The sequence below is a fragment of the Delphinus delphis genome, chromosome 1 (genome assembly GCF_949987515.2).
Source record: "Delphinus delphis chromosome 1, mDelDel1.2, whole genome shotgun sequence".
NCBI lineage: Eukaryota > Metazoa > Chordata > Mammalia > Artiodactyla > Delphinidae > Delphinus > Delphinus delphis.
Window position 1 is genome coordinate 37,255,516 of NC_082683.1, and position 22,799 is coordinate 37,278,314.

General features: G+C 45.3%; 1 protein-coding gene across 1 annotated transcript in view; it reads right to left on the bottom strand.

Moving 5' to 3' along the window:
• PRDX1 (peroxiredoxin 1) overlaps nt 1-22,653 on the bottom strand; it is a 45,921-nt gene extending 23,268 nt beyond the window's left edge. Inside the window, exon 1 of the mRNA XM_060021344.1 lies at nt 22,632-22,653. The gene's annotated coding sequence lies outside the window, so the exon portion shown is untranslated. The remainder of the gene's footprint in view (nt 1-22,631) is intronic.
• Nucleotides 22,654-22,799: the final 146 nt, after the last annotated feature.

A 22,799-nucleotide genomic window follows, 5' to 3' on the forward strand; every position in this document is an offset into this window, starting at 1 on the left:
AGTATTTATTGAGTGCCTACTCTTCTATTTCTGGGGACCCTGAAATCTTATGATCCTCTAATCCTCAGAAATGGACTCGAATACATCTCCTCTAATAGAACAACCAAGCACCTTGGCTATAGTTGTTCTATGACTAAAAGGACAGCCTTATAGCAAAGGCTTATCTGCTAGATTCCCGAGAAAAAGGAAATCAGATTCCCAAAGTCCAGCACTAGCAGAGTTCAGAGAAGTCACCTTCTTGCCTAATGAAGGGCACCAGAATGTACCCAGAGTTTTAACCCTCATCCACATTCTGTCTGGAGAAGGAAATGCAGGCTCCAATGCAGGTATCTGGCTCCTAGGCTTTGTCATGGCTGTGGCAGAGCTGGAGAAGAAATGCCCATCCCCACCTGGGGCTCATGGCCAGCCTCCTCCCTTACCTTGCACAACCTTGATCCAGAAGCAGGTGGTGGCACCCTGGCCTTTTGAGGCCCTAGGACTTTGATCTTTGAATCTGAATGAACTGAGCACAGCTAGTGCCCAACCTGCCTTCGATGACCTTTTTGTTTGCTGTTTTTTCCTCCATTTAACAACATATCCTGGACACTTTTCTACTACAACAGTTACAGATCTACTTTTTCCTGTGGCTGTATCACTCTTTTTTTTTTTTTGGTTGTGTTGGGTCTTTGTTGCTGCGCCCAGGCTTTTCTCTAGTTGTGGCGAGTGGGGGCCACTCTTCGTTGCGGTGCGTGGGCTTCTCATTGAGGTGGCTTCTCTTGTTGCGGAGCACGGGCTCTAGGAGCGCGGGCTTCAGTAGTTGTGGCTTGAGGGCTCTAGAGCGCAGGCTCAGTAGTTGTGGCGCATGGGCTTAGTTGCTCCGTGGTATGTGGGGTCTTCCCAGACCAAGTCTCGAACTCGTGTCCCCTGCATTGGCAGGCGGATTCTTAACTACACCATCAGGGAAGCCCTGTATCACTTTTATTGTGTGAATGCACAATAATTTGTTTTGCCAATTCCCTTCTTATGAATATTCGGGTGAATTTGCTTTCCTCTAAACAACACAATAAACAACGGTGTCATGTTTTTATTATTTCCTTTGACTAAATTCCTTAAAATTCCTGGTTCAGAAGGAAATTCGGAAGGGATGCACATTAAAAATTTTAATACATATTACCAAATTACCCTACAGAAAGATTATACTATTTTGCACTTCCATCAACAGTGTATGGGTAGGTCTCTTTTTTTATACTGTCCCCAACACTGAGGCTTTTTTTTTTCTTTTGCGGTACACGAGCCTCTCACTGTTGTGGCCTCTCCCGTTGCGGAGCACAGAGCTCCGGACGCGCAGGCTCAGCGGCCATGGCTCACGGGCCCAGCCGCTACCGCGGCATGTGGGATCTTCCCGGACCGGGGCATGAACCCGTGTCCCTTGCATCGTCAGGCGGACTCTCAACCACTGCGCCACCAGGGAAGCCCAGGGACTTGATCTTTTTAATTTTATCAATCTGACAGGGAAAGTGATTTGTGTTTCTTTCATTGTTAGTGTGTTTGAATGACCTTTTTAAAAAAAATTTATTTATTTATTATTTATTCTTGGTTGTATTGGGTCTTTGTTGCTGTGCACGAGCTTTCTCTTGTTGCGGCGAGCGGAGGCTACTCTTCCTTGCGGTGCACGGGCTTCTCATTGCGGTGGCTTCTCTTGTTGTGGAGCACGGGCTCTAGGTGTGCGGGCTTCAGTAGTTGTGGCACGTGGGCTCAGTAGTTGTGGCTCGCAGGCTCTAGAGTGCAGGCTCAGTAATTGTGGTGCATGGGCTTAGTTGCTCCACGGCATTTGGGATCTTCCCAGACCAGGGATAGAACCCGTGTCCCCTGCATTGGCAGGCGGATTCTTAACCACTGCGCCACCAGGGCAAGCCCCCATAGATTAGTTTCTACTGGTTTCATACTTTATAAAAATGGAATTATACAGTATATGTACTCTTTCATGTCTGTTTTATTTCACTCAACATTAAGTTTGGGAAATTTATTCACGTTGTTGAGTGTAGGAGTAGTTAATTCCTTTCGCCACAACGGAAGCCCTGAATAACCTTTTTATAGCCATTTTTCTTTCTTTTTTTATGAATTTATTTATTTTATTTATTTTTATTTTTGGCTGCACTGGGTCTTCGTTGCTGCGGGTGGGCTTTCTCTAGTTGCGGCGAGTAGGGGCTACTCTTTGTTGCGGTGCGAGGGCTTCTCATTGCAGTGGCCTCTCCCGTTGCGGAGCACGGGCTCCGGACGCGCAGGCTCAGCAGCCATGGCTCACGGGCCCAGCCGCTCCGCAGCATGTGGGACCCTCCTGGACCGGGGCACGAACCCGCGTCCCCTGCATCGGTAGGCAGACTCTCAACCACTGCACCAACAGGGAAGCCCTCTAGCAGTTCTTTACAAAGTAATATTTGAACCCTTCAACCATTAAATATTGCAGACTCTTTTCCTACTATGTCATTTCTCTTTTAATCTTGTTTATGTTGTCTTTTGCTGCACAATTTTCACTTTTGTCTGTAAAAACTGTCAATATTTTCCTTTATACTTTCTAACTTTTGCTTTAAACTTAAGGAAGGCCTTCTTCACCCCAAGATTGTACAAATATTCTCCTATTTCTTCTTTTAGCATTTAAAAAATTTATTTATTTGATATTCAAACCTTTATTTATTTGTTTATTTATTTATTTGGCTGCACTGCACGGCTTGCAGGATCTTAGTTCCCTGACCAGGGATTGAACAAGGGTCCCTGCAGTGAAAGCATGAAAGCGCTGAGTCCTAACCACTGGAACGCCAGGGAATTCCAAATTCAAACCTTTAAACCTCCTGAAATTTACTTTTGTGTCTAGTACAAGGTAGGAGTCTAACCTTTATTTTTTTCCAAATGGTTAGTCAGTTAACCCAGACATTTTAATGTGGTAACTAAGGCTCTTTATGAACTGGACTTATCCTACCTCTCCAGTTTCATCTACCACTTTTCTCCCTGGAACTCTATGCTCTCTTTTTATCAAACTACATGTAGTTCCTGGAATGTAACATTCTACTTCATTCCTCCACAACTTAACACATGTTCGTTCCTCTGCCCAGACTGTTCTTCCCTAGCTCCGTTTAGCTCCCTGACCAACAACTATTAATCCTTCCAGAAAATTCCTGGCATGTGGTAGGTATCATTAAGCATTTGTCAGTTGAATAAATAAATCAATCACTTCTACCCACTTTTAGCACGGGGCGGGCTCTGCGGGACACATATGCAGTGAAAGGATGTAAAATTGGGAAGTGAAGTTGACAGGGGAAATCTGCACTGCCATATGACAGGCCCTCTGCTTCCTGCCGTGGTTCTGCCCTCGCCTTGCCAGGCCTGCTCACAGCACTCCCTCCTCTTCCCCTCCCTTTTCCAGCCCCAGACCAATGGTTTCAGTTGGCTGCAGCCTCCTTCCCACCACTTTACTGCAGCATTGATCTTTGTGACTGTGAATCCTGCCCTGATACAAATACAGCTAGCACTCTACATAAATGTGTGTGCACACAGGTGTGTGCCAGAGAGACAGAGAGAGAAGAGAGTGCAACCCTTCTGCAGGATCCTCTTCCATTCAGGAGTCCTGCTATCTCTCTCAGGTCTGGGGAGCAGTTTCAGCAGCTTCACTGGGTGGGGAGGAGACTGTTTTCACCCCTGCCTAGCTTGCAAACATGTCTACTCTGAATATAAACAATAACCAATCACAACTATTCACTAAATCCCTACTATGTATACTGTGAGGCAATTTACATCCATTGTTTCATTTAATTCCAAAACATATCAGCAAGGTAGATATTCAAATCTCTATTTCACACATGAGGAAATGTGCCCAAGGTCACACAGCTATTAAGGGGTACAGCAAGGATTTAAACACAATTGCATCTAAACAACACCTGTCCTGGTTGATTCACAATCCATCTAGTTGGGCAGCCTCAAGGTTGGAGGTTCAGATCTGTGAGATTTCCAGTTCCCCAGCCTGACATTCCAGACACAGCTGTACACAGCTGTGTACACAGCTACTATCCAGCTTCTTGAGTGGTACACTTGTGTGCACATTCTCATTCACTGATTCAACAGCTGTTGTTGATCTTGGTGAAACGGACACTCTCTTTGAAATTAGCCACATTTTTTTTTTTTTGGTCACACCAGGCAGCTTGCGGGATGTTAGTTCCCCAACCAGGGATCGAACCCGGGGCCCCAGCACTGAAAGCACGGATTCCTACCAGTGGACTGCCAGGGAATTCCCTAGCCAAAATTCTTAATCCCGTCTTCACTACTCTATCATTTTAAGCAAGTTGCTAAGCCTGACACTCAATTTACCCCACTTTAAAATAAGAATGATAGGACTTGCCTGGTGGTGCAGTGGTTAAGAATACACCTGCAAGTGCAGGGGATACTGGTTCGATCCCGGGTTCGGGAAGGTCCCACATGCCCTCGAGCATAACTAAGCCACTGCACCACAACTACTGAGCCCGCATGCTGCAACTACTGGACCCCGGGCACCTAGAGCCTGGGCTCCACAACAAGAGAAGCCCGAGCATCACAACGAAGAGTAGCCCCTTCTCACCGCAACTACAGAAAGCCCGCTCGCAGCGAAGACCCAATGCAGACAAAATTAATTAATTAATTAATTAAAATTAATTTAATAAGGATGATAATACCAACATGCTGGATTACCGTGAGGATTAAATGAGATACTGGAGATCAGGAGGCATCAATCACTTTAAAAAGTATTTGACAGGGGAATTCCCTGGCTGTCCAGTAGTTAGGACTCCGTGCTTTCACTGCTGAAGGCCCAGGTTAAATCCCTGGTTGGGGAACTAAGATCCCACAAGCCGTGCAGAGTGGCCAAAAAAAAAAGTATCTATCAGTCTGCCCTCCAGTCTGAGGCAGACAGTCTATGCTCTCTCGCCTACTCAAGGATGTTGCCCCTGCAATTATCTTCTCTTTCTCCTAAATTGTCAATTTTCCTCACTCTGCTGGATCAGCACATAATCTACTATACTAATGTATCTGCCAATTCAGGCGGGAAAAAAATCCCAATTTTGACTTCATTACACATCCAACTACCATCCCATTTCACTATAGCAAAATTCCTAAACAGGTTGCTTATATGCACTTTGTCCACTTCTTCACCTCCAATTCTTTTTACCTTTTATCTTTTTATTTTTTTTGCGGTATGCGGGCCTCTCACTGTTGTGGCCTCTCCCGTTGCAGAGCACAGGCTCCGGACGCGCAGGCTCAGCGGCCATGGCTCACGGGCCCAGCCGCTCCGCAGCATGTGGGATCCTCCCGGACCGCGGCACGAACCCGCGTCCCCTGCATCGTCAGGCGGACTCTCAACCGCTGCGCCACCAGGAAAGCCCTTAAATATTTTTTAAATTAATTTTTAAATTTATTTTTGGCTGTGTTGGGTCTTGTTGCTGCACACGGGCTTTCTCTAGTTGTGACGAGCAGGGGCTACTCTTCGTTGCGGTGCACAGGCCGCTCATTGCGGTGGCTTCTCTTGTTGCGGAGCACGGGCTCTAGGCACACAGGCTTCAATAGTTGTAGCGCACGGGCTTAGTTGCTCCGCGACATGTGGGATCTTCCCGGACCAGGGCTCAGAACACGTCGTTGCCTGCATTGGCAGGCGGATTCTTAACCACTGCGCCACCAGGGAAGTCCCCACCTCCAATTACTTTAATTCACTCTAAACAAGCTTTGTCTATACTGCTTAAATGAAGACTCTATTGTCGAGATCTCTAATGGCTGCCATTATGCCAAATCCAATAGGCAAGCCTTGTTTCTCATCTTACATGAGCTCTCGGCAGCATTTGTCCTGATTGATCATTCTCTCCCTGAAAAGCTGTCTCTACTTGGCTTCTGGGATTTTTCCCTCTCCTGATTTTTCTTTTGTTTTATGGTTTTTTTCCTGGGTTCTTTTTCTGACTTCGGAATTTTGCAGGGCCGTCCAGAACAAAGTCTTTGGTCTTCATTTCTCTTATGTCTCATTCATTCCCTAGGTGAGCTCCTCCAGGTTCAGGACCTCAGACATCATTTATACAGTCCATGTAAATGGGACTGCTGAGCTCTGCACTCATATACCTAAAAGCCTACTTGGCTCCCCTCTTTTATGCCTTATAGACATTTTAAATTCAACTTTTCCAAAAAGAACTCTTTTCTCCCTACCACTCACATACCGCTTTCTCAGTTTTCCCCATTTAGGAAAGGACCCAACATTTGCCCAGTTGCTCAGGTCAAAATACCAGGAGTCATCCTTTATTCCTCTCTCCCTCATACTCCTTATCTTATCCATCCTGTCAGCTCTCGCTTCAAAATGGATCCTGAATCTGACTGCTTTTCACCACCTTATTATCGTCACCCTTTTTTAAGTCACTGTCACCTCAAGTGTGGTTTACTCTTAGAGCTTCCTAACTATTCCTCACACAGCAGCCAAGGATGCAGGCCTGATGCCTGCACAAGACCTTACTTGATCACTGCAGCCCAGGGCCTAAGCCTCAGCTCAACTTTTGTTAGGGAATCCTAACTCAGGGGAGCTTACTATCATTTACAAGCTCAAAAAGGACTGATATAGGGAATTCCTTGGCAGTCCAGTGGTTAAGACTCCGCACTTCCACCACAGCGGGTGTGGGTTTGATCCCTGGTCGGGGGGATGAAGATCCCTCATGCCATGGCCCATGGCATGGCCAAAAAAAAAACCTGATATATAAATTAGAAAATCAATATATTAATTCACCATGGAAAGACTGCTTTTCAAGAATGTGTATGTTCCTGCCTGCCCTCCAGAACACTCTCTTCTTGGCATTAAGAAATATAGAAAGCAAAACATTACTAAGAACTTTGCTTTGATGTATGTGGAATTAGGGAAAAGGCAATAAAATGGTTCTAAGGACTAATTCACTCTGAGTTAAGGAAAGCCTAATGGGCTCTCAAGCCCACCATTCCTCCATCAGAGGTGCCTTACCCAATGATTCCCTCCCTTCCATAGTAATTTATAGCATTTCAATTCCTTTCGTCATTGTCATTAGAATGATGTTAATTAAGTTGACTCCCTAGGTATACTATGACAGATCATAGTTTGTTAGAGTTTTAGCAGGAGTTTGTTATCCTGGTGGACTCAGGAGTTCTTCTTCCCTTTGACTTTGGAGGCAGGCAGGCATCATTCATCCTGTGTTTTTTTTTAACATTTTTTTTAAAAACTAATTTATTTATTTATTTTTGGCTGCGTTGGGTCTTCGTTGCTGCGTACTGGCTTTCTCTAGTTGTGGTGAGCAGGGGCTACTCTTTTTTTTTTTTTTTTTTTTTTTGCGGTACGCAGGCCTCTCACTGCTGTGGCCTCTCCCGTCGCGGAGCAACAGGCTCCGGACGCGCAGGCTCAGCGGCCATGGCTCACGGACACAGCCGCTCCGCGGCACGTGGGATCCTCCCGGACCGGGGCACGAACCCGAGTCCCCTGCATCGGCAGGCGGACTCCCAACCACTGCGCCACCAGGGAAGCCCAGGGGCTACTCTTCGTGGCAGCGTGTGGGCTTCTCATTGCGGTGGCTTCTCTTGTTGCGGAGCATGGGCTCTAGGCACGTGGGCTTCAGTAGTTGTGGCTCGTGGGCTCAGTAGTTGTGGCTCACGGGCTCTAGAGCGCAGGTTCAGTAGTTGTGGCGCACGGGCTTAGTTGCTCCGTGGCATGTGGGATCTTCCCGGACCAGGGCTCGAACCCGTGTCCCCTGCATTGGCAGGCGGATTCTTAACCACTGTGCCACCAGGGAAGCCCTACTTGTTTTTATATTTTCAAAAGTTGCAATGAAAATATGTACTAGTTTTATAAAGGAAATACACCAATTTTTTTTAAAAGAAACGCAATACCTAAATGGCAAGTATCTTAGTTGGGGTCCCTCTAAAGTCAGACCCTGAGACTAGGGCTTAGGTACTGGTCATTTATTTGGGAGATGACCCGAGGAATTAGAAGGAAGGGAGAGGGGACATGAGACAGAAAAGGGGAAAAAGCCAATACATTAACTGCTTAATACTATGGGCAACTGGAATAAATCCACCTAGGGAATCTTATGAAAAACTATAAAAACCACACATCAGAATTGTCCCAGTGGAGGCTGGGGAGGCTGGAGGGAGAGGGACAGGGACAGGATCCCTTTCCTTCCATTTTTTGAGGGTTTCCCCTGGAAACCTTAACTCCCTCACACTTCCAGATTGCAGGTGCACACAGCCAAGCAGCCTTTCATAGTGTGGAGAAAGCCCTGGGGCAGCAAAGCAAAGAGACATCATAGTACATGATTGATACTGTGAGTTACTGACCTCCACAGCAGTGTTAGAACACACAGGTTGATGCATCACACAAATCTCCTACAACAAGAAAGACAGAATAATTGTTGGGAAATTCTGTGCCCACTTCTATTTCCAGCTGATGGTACCTGTAGAAGCGCCTAGGGGTGTGAACCTACCATAGGTGGTACTCTTGAGAACCACTGACCTACAAAGGCCCGACTCTAGTCACTACTAATCCCTACTAGTTTGTTACTCCTTTGAGCGCATGGACCATATGTGAAAACAATTCTCAGACGTTTATTCATTGAGCCCTTAGTATGAGCCAAATGTCATTCTTGGCTTCAGGGTCACAGAGATCAATAACCCACTAGGAAAGGCAAAGGGGTGTCCTGGAAAAAGCAAGGACTTTGGAGTCACAGATGTAGGTTGTAGTAGTTCCATTACTGTCTGACCCTGCATAAGTCATTTAGGCTCTTCTCAACTGCAAAAGGGGGATAATGGTCTCTACTTATAGGGTTGTTGTGGAGATTAAGTAAGGTAATGTCTATGAAATATTCAATACAGTGCCTGATGCATATAGAAAGAAACCAATAAATACTAGCTATTGTTTTGCTATTAAAAATGGTAGCTAGGAATACCCTGGTGGTCCAGTGGTTAGGACTAGGCTCTTTCACTGCCAGGGTCCGGGTTCCCTGGTCAGGGAACTAAGATCCCGCATGCCGTGCAGTGCGGCCAAATTAAAAAAAAAATTTTTTAATTAAAAAAAAAAAAAGAGAGACTTCCCTGGTGGTCCAGTGGGTAAGATTCCAGGCTCCCATTGCAGGGGGAACTAAAGACCCAGCGCAGTCTTAATAAATAAATATTAAGAAAAAAAAAAAGTAGCTAAGGCATGTTTCCTAAACCAGTCTCTGGCCTCGAAGAGATGGTCCCAGTTCTATGGGTAACACAGGATAGAGCACACAATCTTAGTTCACAGTGAAATATGGTACAGCGGAATCATGCACAGATGCAATGACATGCTGGGGAAATGAGGGCATTGGAGCTTGGATCTGGAATGATGAAGAAGCAGACTGCATGGCATAGTTCTCAGGGCCTGGTGCCAGCCTTGCTGGCCCTCAGCAGGCTCTTGATTTGGACCACAGGATCCAAGGGGCTGAGAAAGAGAGCGATGCCTCCATGCACAAACCCATGGACACTCCCAATAGCTCCCCAGGCAGGGATTCTCACTCTTGGGGAAAATTAGTCAGGTCTTGTCAAGTTGGTATCATCCATTTGTTAGAAGATCCCACATTGAAGGCTGGTTCTGAGCTGTCCAGGGTTTAGAAATAATTCTGCCCTTTAGGGACATTCATGGATTGGAAAGAATTCAGATTTTCCTTAAATGTGCTCCTGCCCTCTACTATTATGTCACTAGAGGGTCAGCTCATGAAGGCAAGATCTTGTTTAAGGTATCTCCAGCGCCCTAGCAGAATACCTAGCACACAATAAGAGTTCAGTAAGTATTAGTTGAATGAATGACTACTGAATGAAAAGACACTCGGCCGTGAGCACCTGGAGGTGAGTCTAGATTTAAGGTCTCCCTCTCTTTCCGGGGATTTTGACTGACACTGACGAGGGGTTTGGATCCAAGGGTTTGAGAGGCCCTGCTGAGGGGCAGGCTGGAGGGTATGGACCTCTCCTCACTTTCTTGTCTCAGATTCCTTTCATCTAGGTAAAGTACATAGGCCCCTGCTTCTGCTGGCTGTAAGCTTCCAGAGTGGCCCTTTTATTGCCTTGATTTGCACATGGGTCCTCTGAGAACTTGGACTCTGTTCTTGAATTCTCAGAAAGCCCAACCCAAAGTAAGCAGGAAGTGCCAGCAAATAAAACACCAGTATAGACTCAGAAACTTGGGAAGAGGACATTTCCTCATCCCTCTGACCTGACCACATTCCTCTCAGATTCTAGAAACTTCTCTCAAATGCTGAAATGCTCAGTGAAGCAAGGCTGAGAACTTGTCCCTCCCACCTAATAGTCCAGAGGGGGACATTTTCTCCTGCTTCCTAGGAGACACCTATTACTTTCCAGCTTTTCATCTGTTTGAGCCTCTTCCCCTGGCATCCCATGAAGCTGCCTCTGTGCACCCATCTCCGGGCCTGCATTCCACCTCTTCTACTTTAGCCCCTCTGGACTGTGAATGTTATAGCCAGAGGACAAGGCTGATCCATTTTTGTGTCCTTTTTTGCACCTAGAAAAAGGACTAGGTGCTATGGTCTGAATGTCTGCCTCTCTGCACACCGCCCCCCCCCACCATTAATATGTTGAAATCCTACTACCCAAGTTGATGGTATTAGTACATGTGCATTTGGAAGGTGTATAAGTCATGAGGGTGGAACCGTCATGAATGGGATTAGTGCCTTATAAAAGAGGCTCTTCCGGAGAGATCCCTTGACCCTTCTGCCCTGTGAGGATACAATAAGTCTGTGACCTAGAAGAGGGCCCTTCGCTGATCATGCTGGCACCCTGACCTCAGACTTCCAGCCTCCAGAATGGTTAGCAATAAATTTCTGCTGTTTATAAACCACCCAGTCTGTGGTATCCAAAGCAGCCCAAACAGACGAAGATACTAGTGCTTAGTAAATGCCCAGTAAATGTTAGCTGAAAGCATGATTCCCTCCATCATTCTCTCCCTTTTCTTAGCTCCAGTTTCTTCCACTGGACCCTTCCCCTTAGCACATGTTCACGTTCAAATTCCCCACATAGTGAAAAACTCTTCCTCCATCTGCTTTTCTCTCAAGCCACTAACCCATCACTTTCCTTCCCTTTACTATATGCTTGAGAAGTCTGCCCTCTGATTCTCCACATGTCTGTCTCCTCTTCACTCCTACATCCAATCAGGCTCAGGATTAACCACTCCACTGAGCCAGCTCTCCACAAAGTCACCAATGACCTTCATGTCAACCGAATCCAAAAGTTTCTGCTGTGGAGATTAGAAAGCATGAATATAAAGAGTATGGCAGATAGCATATGCTCAGTAAAATGGTAGTTGTTCTTATTTGTTTTAGTTTCCCTAACATTACTCACTTACTTTTTATAATTTGTTAATTTATTTATTTATTGGCTGCATTGGGTCTTCATTGCTGTGCCCGGGCTTTCTCTAGTTGTGGTGAGTGGGGGCCACTCTTTGCTGTGGTGTATGGGCTTCTCATTGCGGTGGCCTCTCTTGTTATGGAGCATGGACCCTAGGCACGCAGGCTTCAGTAGTTGTGGTACGCGGGCTCTAGAACGCAGGCTCAGTAGCTGTGGAGCACGGGCCTAGTTGCTCCACAGCTTGTGGGATCTTCCTGGACCAGGGATTGAACCCATGTCCCCTGCATTGGCAGGTGGATTCTTAACCACTGTGACACCAGGGAAGTCCCTGGTACCTCTTTTTAATTTTTTTTCTCTCCCTCCCTCCACTCATTATAAAGGTAATATAGTTGTATCATAGCCTCTTTACCTAGAAAACCAGAGCTCAGAGCAAAATTTACATGCTAAGGCTTCATTGTGAGGTTCTACAAACAATATTCAGGACAAGAATAAGGGAAAAACAGAAAGGAAGGGAAAGAAAACAAAAGGTGAAGTGCTGGGCTTCCCTGGTGGCGCAGTGGTTGAGAGTCCGCCTGCTGATGCAGGGGTCGCGGGTTCGTGCCCCGGTCCGGGAGGATCCCACATGCCGCGGAGCGGCTGGGCCCGTGAGCCATGGCCGCTGAGCCTGCGCGTCCGGAGCCTGTGCTCCGCAACGGGAGAGGCCACAACAGTGAGAGGCCCACGTACCGCAAAAAAAAAAAAAAAGGTGAAGTGCCTCAGAGCTAGCCACAGCTTTATAAGAAGATACAGCTAATTACTCAGTTATATAGGACTGAGAAACCATATAAAATGACGTTACGGTGTCTAGGAACTGTTTACTGGAGAGAGGAAGAGAAAACTATCTGTTGGCTCTTTGCTTCTATCTCTCATTTGTCAATTTCCTTATACCGTATGAGATATTAACTCCACTGTACTTCCAGGTTGTTTCCTCGCTCTTCAGTGCAGTCTTGGGAGATTGATCCCAATTACAGCAAGGGCTTCAGCTTACTCTGGAAGTGGTGTTAAGTGGCCAGATTCTCTGTGGGCCTCGTTAAGTCGGACCTGAGTGTCATAGCAGCTGCAGCTCCTGCTATAGCAGGTGCAATAGAGAAAATACAGAAGTCTGGTCCACACACTTGGGGAAGCTGAGGCAGACTACTGCATCAGGAAGTGGGTCGGTCCACAGTAGTGACTAGCTCTCTACAGAGTGGAGAGGCTGGAAGCAGGTAGGTCCAAGTGAATCTGGAGAGGTACTCAACTGGATTCAATAAAAGACCTATGTTTCAAAAACTTTATAAATACAGAAGAAAAACAAAATAACCTATATATCCACTAATCAAATGCAACTATTGCAATTATTTTGGTGTGTTTCCATCCAATCTCTTTCCTTATACATATAGGTTTATCATTTTTTTTTTAATTTGAAAATATTTTCTAACTTTTTAATTGGAGTATAACATAATGGAAAAGTGTACATATTAAGTGCATAACTTGATAAATTTTCACAAATTTATCATATCCTTATAAATTAAATCAAGAAATAGATCATTAATATCACCCTACAAGCTTCGCCTCTTGCTCATTTCCAGTCTCTACATCTCCAAGGGTAATCACTATCCTGACTTCTGACAACATAGTTTTTTTAAAAAATTAATTAGTTAACTTATTTTTGGCTGTGTTGGGCCTTCATTGCTGCACACAGGCTTTCTCTAGTTGCGGGGAGTGGGGGCTACTCTTCATTGTGGTGCGCAGGCTTCTCAGTGCAGCGGCTTCTCTTGTTGTGGAACATGGGCCCTAGAACACCCAGGCTTCAGTAGTTGCGGTGCGTGGGCTCAGTAGTTGTGGCTTGCAGGCTCTAGAATGGAGGTTCAGTAATTGTGGTGCACGGGCTTAGTTGCTTCATGGCATGTGGGATCTTCCCAGACCAGGGCTTGAACCTGTGTCCCCTGCATTGGCAGGCAGATTCTTAACCACTGCACCACCAGGGAAGTCCCCATAGATTCGTTTTTACTGGTTTTATACTTCATAAAAATGGAATTATACACTATATGTACTCTTTCTTGTCTGCTTTATTTCACTCAACAGTAAATTTGGGAAATTTATTCATGCTGTTCCTTTTCACTGCTGTATAACATCTCCAGATGTTCCAGAATTTCTATTTAGCACTTTTTTGAAACTGACTCTTTCTTTCATGCCATTGCATTCTTATCTTCTGACTCAGTTTGGGTTTTGGAAGGCTAAAGAGAGTTTCTGATGGTCTTAGGGAAGGAGTGCCCCTCACTCATTTGAGAGAGCTCCCAGAAGTTAGTGCTCTGGAGAATGTGGTAGCTGATATGAAGGCTACAAGTGTCATAATCATTTTGCCACCATAAGGAGGTCAACTTCAGGATGAATATGAGATTGGAAAGCAGAGAGAAGAAACAGAAACAAACTGGGATCCTGATGACATTGTTGAGCTGCTGAATCAAACCAACCTTGAAGCCTGTCTATGTGAGTCCATAAATTTCCTTTACTGTCAAAGCCAGCTTAAATTAGGTTTTCTGTTAAGAGCAACAGAGTCTTTTTTTAAAAAATTTATTTATTTACTTATTTTAATTTTGGCTGCATTGGGTCTTGGTTGCAGCAAGCGGGGGCTACTCTTCATTGCGGTGTGCGGGCTTCTCATTGCAGTGGCTTCTTTCATTGCAGAGCACGGGCTCTAGGCACGTGGGCTTCAGTAGTTGCAGCACGCAGGCTCAGTAGTTGTGACTCACGGGCTCTAGAGCACAGGCTCAGTAGTTGTGGCGCACGGGCTTAGTTGCTCTGTGGCATGTGGGATCTTCCTGGAGCAGGGCTCGAACCCGTGTCCCCTGCATTGGCAGGAGGATTTTCAACCACTGCGCCACCAGGGAAGCCCTGTTGTTTTTTTTTTTTTTTTTTTTTTAATCTCCTACAGCTAGTGGATCACTGAGTGCTGCCAATTCTACTCCTAAATATTTCTAAAATTTGTGTCTGCTCCATGATGAGTGTGAGCTGCTGTCCTAGGACAGACCCTGGGAGAAACACACTCAACAGACAGAATGTGCGGCTTCCCTGGTGGCACAGTGGTTAAGAATCTGCCTGCCAATGCAGGGGACATGGGTTCGAGCCCTGGTCCGGGAAGATCCCACATGCCATGGAGCAACTAAGCCCGTGCACCACAACTACTGAGCCTGTGCTCTGCAGCCCACGAGCCACAACTAGCCGGCGTTCCACAACTACTGAAGCCCACGTACTTAAAGTCCGTGTTCTACAGCAAGAGAAGCCACCGCAATGAGAAGCCCACACACTGCAACAAAGAGTCGCCCCCACTTGCCACAACTAGAGAAAGCTGTGCACAGCAACGAAGACCCAACACAACCAAAAAATAAATAATAAAATAAAATAAATTTTTTTAATAAATAAAATAAATATTTTAAGGGACCTCTGTGGTGGTCCAGTGGTTAAGACTTCACCTTCCAATGTAGGGGGTATGGGTTCGATCCCTGGTCAGGGAGCTAAGATTCCCATGCCTCATGGCCAAAAAACCAAAACGTAAAACAGAAGCAATATTGTAATAAATCCAATAAAGACTTTAAAAATGGTCCACATCAAAAAAATCTTTAAAAAAATAAATATTTTAAGACAAACTTTTTTTACAATGAAATTTTCAATTGACTGAATGTACTATTTACTTATACTAAATTAAACACCTAATACATAAATGTGAGCAGTTTATACATTGCTGTCAATTCGTTTGCAGAGATATCTGCATCTTCATGTTCATTGCAGCACCATTCACAATAGCCAAGACATGGAAAAACACGTGTCATCAGCAAATAAATGGATAAAGATACACACACACACACACACACACACACACACACACTTATTATCCAGCCATGAAGAAAGAAGAAAATCCTGCAATTTGCAACATGGATGGACCTTGAGGGCATTATGTTAAGTGAAATAACACGGTCTGCAGAGAAAGACAAATACAGTATAGTATGGTATCACTTACATGTGAATTCTTAAAAAGCCAAGTTCAGAGAAAGAGACGGTAAAGGAGTGGTTACCAGGGGCCTGTGGTGTGGGGGGAATGAGAAGACATTGGTCAAAGGTACAAATATCTAGTTGTAACAGTAACAAGTTCTAGGGATCTAATGTACATCATGGTGGTTACAGCAAATAATACTGTATTATATACTTGAAGGCGGCTAAAAGAATAGATCTGAAATGTTCTCACCACAAAGAAAGAAATGGTAATTATATAACAGGACAGAGGTGTTAGCTAATGCTGTGATGGTAATCATTTTAAAATACAGTTGATCCTCGAACAATACAGGGGTTAGGGCACTGACCCTCGTGCAGTCAAAAATATGCTTATAACTTCACAACTGGCCCTCCCTGTCTGTGATTCCGCATCTACGGATTCAATCAATCTTGGATTGTGACGTACTGTAGTATGCATTTACTGAAGAAAATCCACGTATAAACCTTGTTGTTCAAGGGTCCACTGTATATAAGTGTAACAAACAAACATATTATTCACAATGTTGTATGCCAATTATATTTCAATAAAGCTGAAAAAAAAATTTCTACACACTAAGTTTCTGCATTAAGCTTCTAGAGGAGTTTATCCTTGTTACTTCAACTGAGTCACAAATTATCCCATAACTAAGCCATGTGAAATGACCATTTATCATGCTCAAAAGTTCTGTGCGTCATGAATGTAGATAAGGCACAGCAGTGATAGTTTGTCTTTCATCCATGATATCTGGAGCTTCAACTAGATGACATGAAAGGCAGGTGCTAGACTCATATATGAGTTCTTGTTCCCTCACAGGTCTACTGGTTGATAATGGCTATAAACTAGAATATTAGGTACTCTGCACACAGACTTTGCCATATGGGGTCTCCATGTTGGCTAGTTTGGGATACTTCTTCCCAGCATGATGACTGGATTTCAAAGGTAGATTTCCCAAGAGAGGAATGGATGGCCAAGTGGAAGTTGCATTGCCTTTGTTAGAGTAGCCTGAAATCACACAGTTTAACCATATTATCTTCAATGAACAGTCACAAATCCTTCCCAGTTTCAAGGAGAGGGGAAATAGACCCTATCTCTTAAAGGGGATTATCAATTTTCTGTCAGATGAGCCAGAAATACTGCTGTGACCTTTTCCAGAAAATCCAATCTTCCACATTCTACCCTCTAGCCACAACAATGAATTTTTTCCTGTATGCACAGTCCACTCACCTCTCCTCGGAGAACCTCCAAAGTCACATCACATTAGGATATTTCAGGTGTAGACTGGAGGTCAAGAATCCTGTCATCTAGGGACTTCCCTGGTGGCACAGTAGTTAAGAATCCACCTGCCGGAACTTCCCTGGTGGTGCAGTGGTTAAGAATCTGCCTGCCAATGCAGGGGACATGGGTTCGATCCCTGGTCCGGGAAATCCCACACGCTGCAGAGTAACTAAGCCCGTGGGCCACAACTACTGAGCTCTCGCACCTAGAACCCGTGCTCCACAACAAGAGAAGCCACCACAATGAGAAAGCCCACGCACTGCAATGAAGAGTAGCCCCTGCTTGCAGCAACTAGAGAAAGCCCACATGCCGTAACGAAGACCCAATGCAGCCAAAAAATAAATAAATTAATTTAAAAATTTTCTATCATCTAGATCAGGCTAGCCTCATCTAGATAAGGCTCATTAAGTACAGTTTCCCTCTATGTGAAGACCTATGAACTTCTGCAGACTTTTCCTCCATAAACCCTACTGGGTGTTCACAAAAAATTGAGGAATATGCAGAAGCAGCTTTTCTTGTTTTGGTGGAAGCGAACACCAGCTGCTGGGGAAATTCTCAGAGAAGCGTCTTCCCCATCTTCCCTTCAGATAACAGATTTCATTTAGGCAGTACTCCAGCTCCAAGAGGGCGAGTAGGACATGTGAAATGTCCACTATGGAGATGCAGGGACAGAGCTGAGGCCAAGACTGAGGTTAAATCAGAACATCAACGAATGCTCCCACCTCACCTCGAGAATATTGTCTTAATATAGCATATTCTTATGCTTGAAAATTTTAAGTTATCATCCTTCTCTGCAGTCAAAATATATAAATTAATTTATATAATTTTAAGTTCTGTGATCATGTTTTTAAAAATTACAACTATTATTATTACACAGTTGCTCAAAGTAACATACAGCACAAGTTTTGATACTTATTAAACATAAAAATGAGATGGACTGGGGCTTTGTTCTTTTTTTCTTTTCTCCATTTAATTCTTGTACCTGTGGATGAATATTACTTATTTTCAGAATGAAAAGAGTTCAACAGCAATTCCATTCTTTTTTTTTTAATATAGATTTATTTATTTTTGGCTGCGTTGGGTCTTCATTGCTGTGTGTGGCTTTCTCTAGTTGTGATGAATGGGGGCTACTCTTCGTTGCGGTGCACAGGCTTCTCATTGAGGTGGCTTCTCTTGTTGTGGAGCACAGGCTCTAGGCACGCAGGCTTCAGTAGCTGTGGCACGCGGGCTCAGTAGCTGTGGTGCAAGGGCTTAGTTGCTCCGCAGCATGTGGGATCTTCCAGGACCAAGGCTTGAACCTGTGTCCCCTGCATTGGCTAGCTGATTCTTAACCACGGCACCACCAGGGAAGTCCCTCAATTCCATTCTTACTTTTCATTTTTATAGATACAAGCATTGAGATAACTTGTTCACATAAATAAGTGGATGAAAATAGAAATCTTTCTAAAGCAATGTCACTTAGCTGTTTTAACTCTTTCCAAGTTACACTCCAAAAATCACAAAATCTATCACGCAAAATTTTATATATATATATATATATATATATATATATATATATATATATATATATATATATATATATATATATGTTTGCGGTACGCAGGCCTCTCACTGTTGTGGCCTCTCCCGTTGCGGAGCACAGGCTCCAGAGGCGCAGGCTCAGTGGCCATGGCTCACGGGTCCAGCCGCTCCGCGGCATGTGGGATCCTCCCGGACTGGGGCACGAACCCATGTCCCCTGCATCAGCAGGCGGACCCTCAACCACTGCGCCACCAGGGAAGCCCACGCAAAATTATTTTTAATGGTCTATCAGCTTTTACCAATAGTTTTCAAAACAAAGAATTGGAAATGACTTGCATAAGGGTTTATGATCCAGTCATTAGAGTCATCAGTATTTCCAAAAGTTCCTTTGTTTAGTAGCCTCAATGCACACGGGGGCAATGCATCCTATGAGCTGGCTGAGAGGTTTGTCTCTTTTAAAACGGAGGAGGAAGATTGTAAAAGGGATGGTGCGTTCTCATGCTGATCTCTTTTAGAAGACAATATACCACCAATTTGATGACTATTGCTCTGAAAACTCTTGGAAGGCTAGTGTTGTGCCTTGCATGGAACAATCCCAGTGGCCAGAACTAAGAGCAAAAGTCTCAGATCTGGGGAAGGAGTGGGCAGGAGGGAGTCCATTAGATGGGGCAGAAGATTGTGGATTGTGGGAGAGTCCTTTATGGCCTAAGCCATTTTGTGATCTAAGCCTGGCCACAGTGCTTGTCCTTGAACAGGTCTCAGTAATTAGTGATCTTAAGGGAACAAAATTATGCAAGAACAAACTGTTATCAGGCCAGAGGAGTAACAACAGCAAAGAGAAGACTTCCAGTTCTGTTTTACAAAAAAAAGATTAGCCTGAAGCACTCAACCACCAGATCAGTTAGAACGTAAGGGATGCTGATGTCGAGATTTTCTGACTTTTGTGACTTTAATCAACTAAAGTTTGGACTCTGTTGACCCCCCAAGCCCTTTCATGAATATGCATGTGCCCTTAGCTTAAACGTTCCCATTTTTGCTGTCAGGGAGCAGCAAAACCTTTGCCTTTCTGCTTTGGGAAAGATCCCTGTTGTTCTCTTTACTTGTTGCAATAATGACTGAACAAAAGTTCGTGTGCCCCGTGTACAGTGAGGCCAAATAAACCTAAACATCAAACATTGAAGCACAGAAAGGTCTATTGCAAGACCAAGCAAGGAGAATGGGTGGCTCATGCTCAAAAACCCTGAACTCCCCAATGGTTTTTGGGGAAAGCTTTTTATAGGCAAAATTTGGGATGAGGGCTGCAGGGTGTATGGCTTTCTTCTGATTGGTTGGTGGTGAGATACAAGGCAGTGCTCCAGGAATCTTGTGCTCAGCCTGAGGTTGCTATCCTCTCCCTGGGTGGGGGTCTTAGTTCCTGCAGAAGATCTCAAAAATATTGTTATGTATATTCCTTGAGGAGGAACCAGGACCCTGCCCCAAGGCTGCATTAGTATTTCTTGATTGTTCCTCTGTTGTTTCTGCATTTCCTCCCTTCTCTGATTAGAAACTGTTTTAACCTGCCCTTTGGAACTTAGGGAAGGTCAAGGAGGCTGAATGAAGCCTATTTCCTACAAACAAGAAATGGGGGACAACAGAAAGGCTTTGTACCCAGGAGTCCTACAGGGTCCTGCTAGGTTTCAATAATAAATTCTCCCTTCTCCCGATCTTTGGCTTGGTTGTGTCTTTTGGCTTGACACCCACCAAGGGATGAACCCAGTTTTTCTGGTAACAGTTCTCTTTCTCTGGGGACCCCCTGCCCTACCTGCTTATAATGGTCTTTGCTGGGCTAAGATGAACTTGAGAGATTCTAAATTCTGATCAGGTAACAGGGAAGAGCTAAATCAGACTCCATGTCTGTTTCATTGCCTTTAACCTTTGCTTTTCGTTGCTTTTGTTATTATAATCATATATAAATGGCCTGCCTCAGGTAACCATGCCCACCTGTGAGTGGCTGCAAGAAAAAAGAAACTAACACATCCCCTCACGGAGGTTGGTCATTCCAGGAGATGTTTTGCAAGACTGATGGCCCTTTTGCTTTACTTCCTCACTGCCCCTCTCTCTCTGATTCTACAAAAGAAATTGACATCCAGGCCCAGATAGGACAGTTTTTCAGAGACACTAGTCTGACACCTTCTCCGTCTGCTGGCTTTCCAAATAAAGTGGTATTCCTTGCCTCAACACCTCGCCTCTGATTCATTGGCCTGTCGTGCGGTGAGCAGAGCAAGCTTGGACTCGGTAACAATCACATAAGCTGGAATCTGAGTGTCTTTATGAGGACAGATGGTGTGAAATGTCGGACATTTAGTCCATCAGGACACCACTCCTACTTGGGAGACAGTGGGGAGTAATCTGGGTGTAAAAAAAGATGGGGGAAGGGCTTCCCTGGTGGCACAGTGGTTGAGAGTCCGCCTGCCGATGCAGGGGACACGGGTTCGTGCCCCGGTCTGGGAAGATCCCACATGCCACAGAGCGGCTAGGCCCGTGAGCCATGGCCACTGAGCCTGTGCGTCCGGAGCCTGTGCTCCACAACGGGAGAGGCCACAACAGTGAGAGGCCCGCGTACCGCAAGAGAAAAAAAAAAAAAAAAGATGGGGAAGAGTGGTACTGGGGGAGTACAGATGGGTGGGGGAGGAGTTGAGGGGAGAAAAAGGCAGAGCTACACCAGGACAAATCTGCTTCTTGCCCACTTCCACCAAGGAAAACATCAATTCAAGACACCTCTCAGCCTAAATGGCAAACGGGATTTCAAATCTCAGAACTGTAACTTGGGACTTCCCTGGTGGCGCAGTGGTTAAGAATCCGCCTGCCAATGCAGGGGACACGGGTTCAATCCATGGTCTATGAAGATCCCACATGCCGCAGAGCAACTAAGCCCGTGCACCACAACTACTGAGCCCACACTCTAGAGCCCACGAGCCACAACTACTGAGCCCGTGTGCCACAACTACTGAAGCCCGTGCGCCTAGAGCCCGTGTTCCACAACGAGAAAAGTCACCGCAATGAGAAGTCAGTGCACCTCAAAGAAGAGTAGCCCCCGCTTGCCGCAACTAGAGAAAGCCCGCACGCAGCAACGAAGACCCAACGCAGCCAAAAACAAAAAACCCACCAAAAAACAAAACTGTAACTTAATAACTGTGTGACTCTGAGCAAGGGAAACCTTGCTGAGTCTGCACAGTCTGTAAAATGGAACTGAATACCTTCCTCACAGGAGGCTTCAAGTGTGCTGGTAATACTGTATATTCATCTGGATGGTGGTTATGTTGAAAAAAAAATCACAGAGTTGTACGTTTAAGATTTGTGCATTGTTCTGTCTGTATTGTCGATTAAAAAAATATTCACAAACTAAAAGTTAGAGTTGTTTTATTTGGTGGCAGTTTTTAGGACTTCAAGCCCAGAAGGCAGCATCTCAAGTAACACTGAGAGAACTGCTCCAAGGAGGCAAGGGGGGAGCTAGGATATATAGGAGCTTTGTAACAAAGGGCAGGTAGTCAGAACGTCATAAGATTACCGTTAATTAAAGAAAACCAGAAATCCCAAGTTAAGGAATTTAGCGCTTTTCTCTGCATGGGAAGATGCAAGAAAGGGTCTGGGCTCACTGAAATCATGCCTTTGCTATGCACCTCAGCTATCTGGGGCCAGTATCCTGTGTTTTCGTATCTTGAAATCAGGGATCACCTTAGGGAGTGGCTGCAGTCTGATGGCTGCTAGATGGCAGGTATTCTTTGTTTCCTTCCTAAATTCCCTTAGGGCTCACTAGCTCACCTTCGGTGGCGGCTGCACAGCTGCAATCGCTGATGATTGCGACATCCTTTGTTTCCTGATATGGCAGGCAATATTCCATTTACCAGTATGCTATACTTCAATAAAAAGGCTTGCAGTAAATAAAATAAAAAAGAACATTCCCCTTCCAGGATTGTTGTGAAGACTCAATAAATTAATGTTTATAAAGCCTAAATATACATAAAACATAAATGCGCTGCCAGGGTCCACAGTCCGGATACAGAGAGCACTAACGTTTACCTCTTGAAGCCTGTAGTCCCAAGGTCTTCCCTGTTACTGTCAACCTCTGTGCTGCGGCTGTTCTCTGGACCTCAGTTTGCCTGACCAAATAATGGGACCAGTTTAGGTGTTTTCAGGGAACTTGGCCAACCCGGCTCTAAGGAAGAGAACAGATCAGAGTGGGGCCTGTAGTCCTTAGGGGGAGTCGACTGCATAAGTCACCACGTGGCAGCCGGGGTCTCCTCCCTCTGGCCGCAGAACGAGCAGAAGTTGCCCAGAGCGGCCTCGCGGGGGCGCGCGCTGCAATATGGGCCAGGCAGAGGCGCCCCCTGGCCCCGCCTCCGAGGCCGCTTACTTGGCCGTCGGCGCAGGCTTCACTCACCCGGGAGTTCTCCAAACTCGCGCTGTGGAGTATGCCCAGACTCCGCCAATCCACCCACCAGCGTCCTGAGGAAGAGATGGTGCAGCCCCCCAGCTGAGGCGTCCACTCCCCAGCTTGTTTCTGGGGACAGGGGCGGGGTTCACCACTGCGCGTGATGTTGAATGCCCG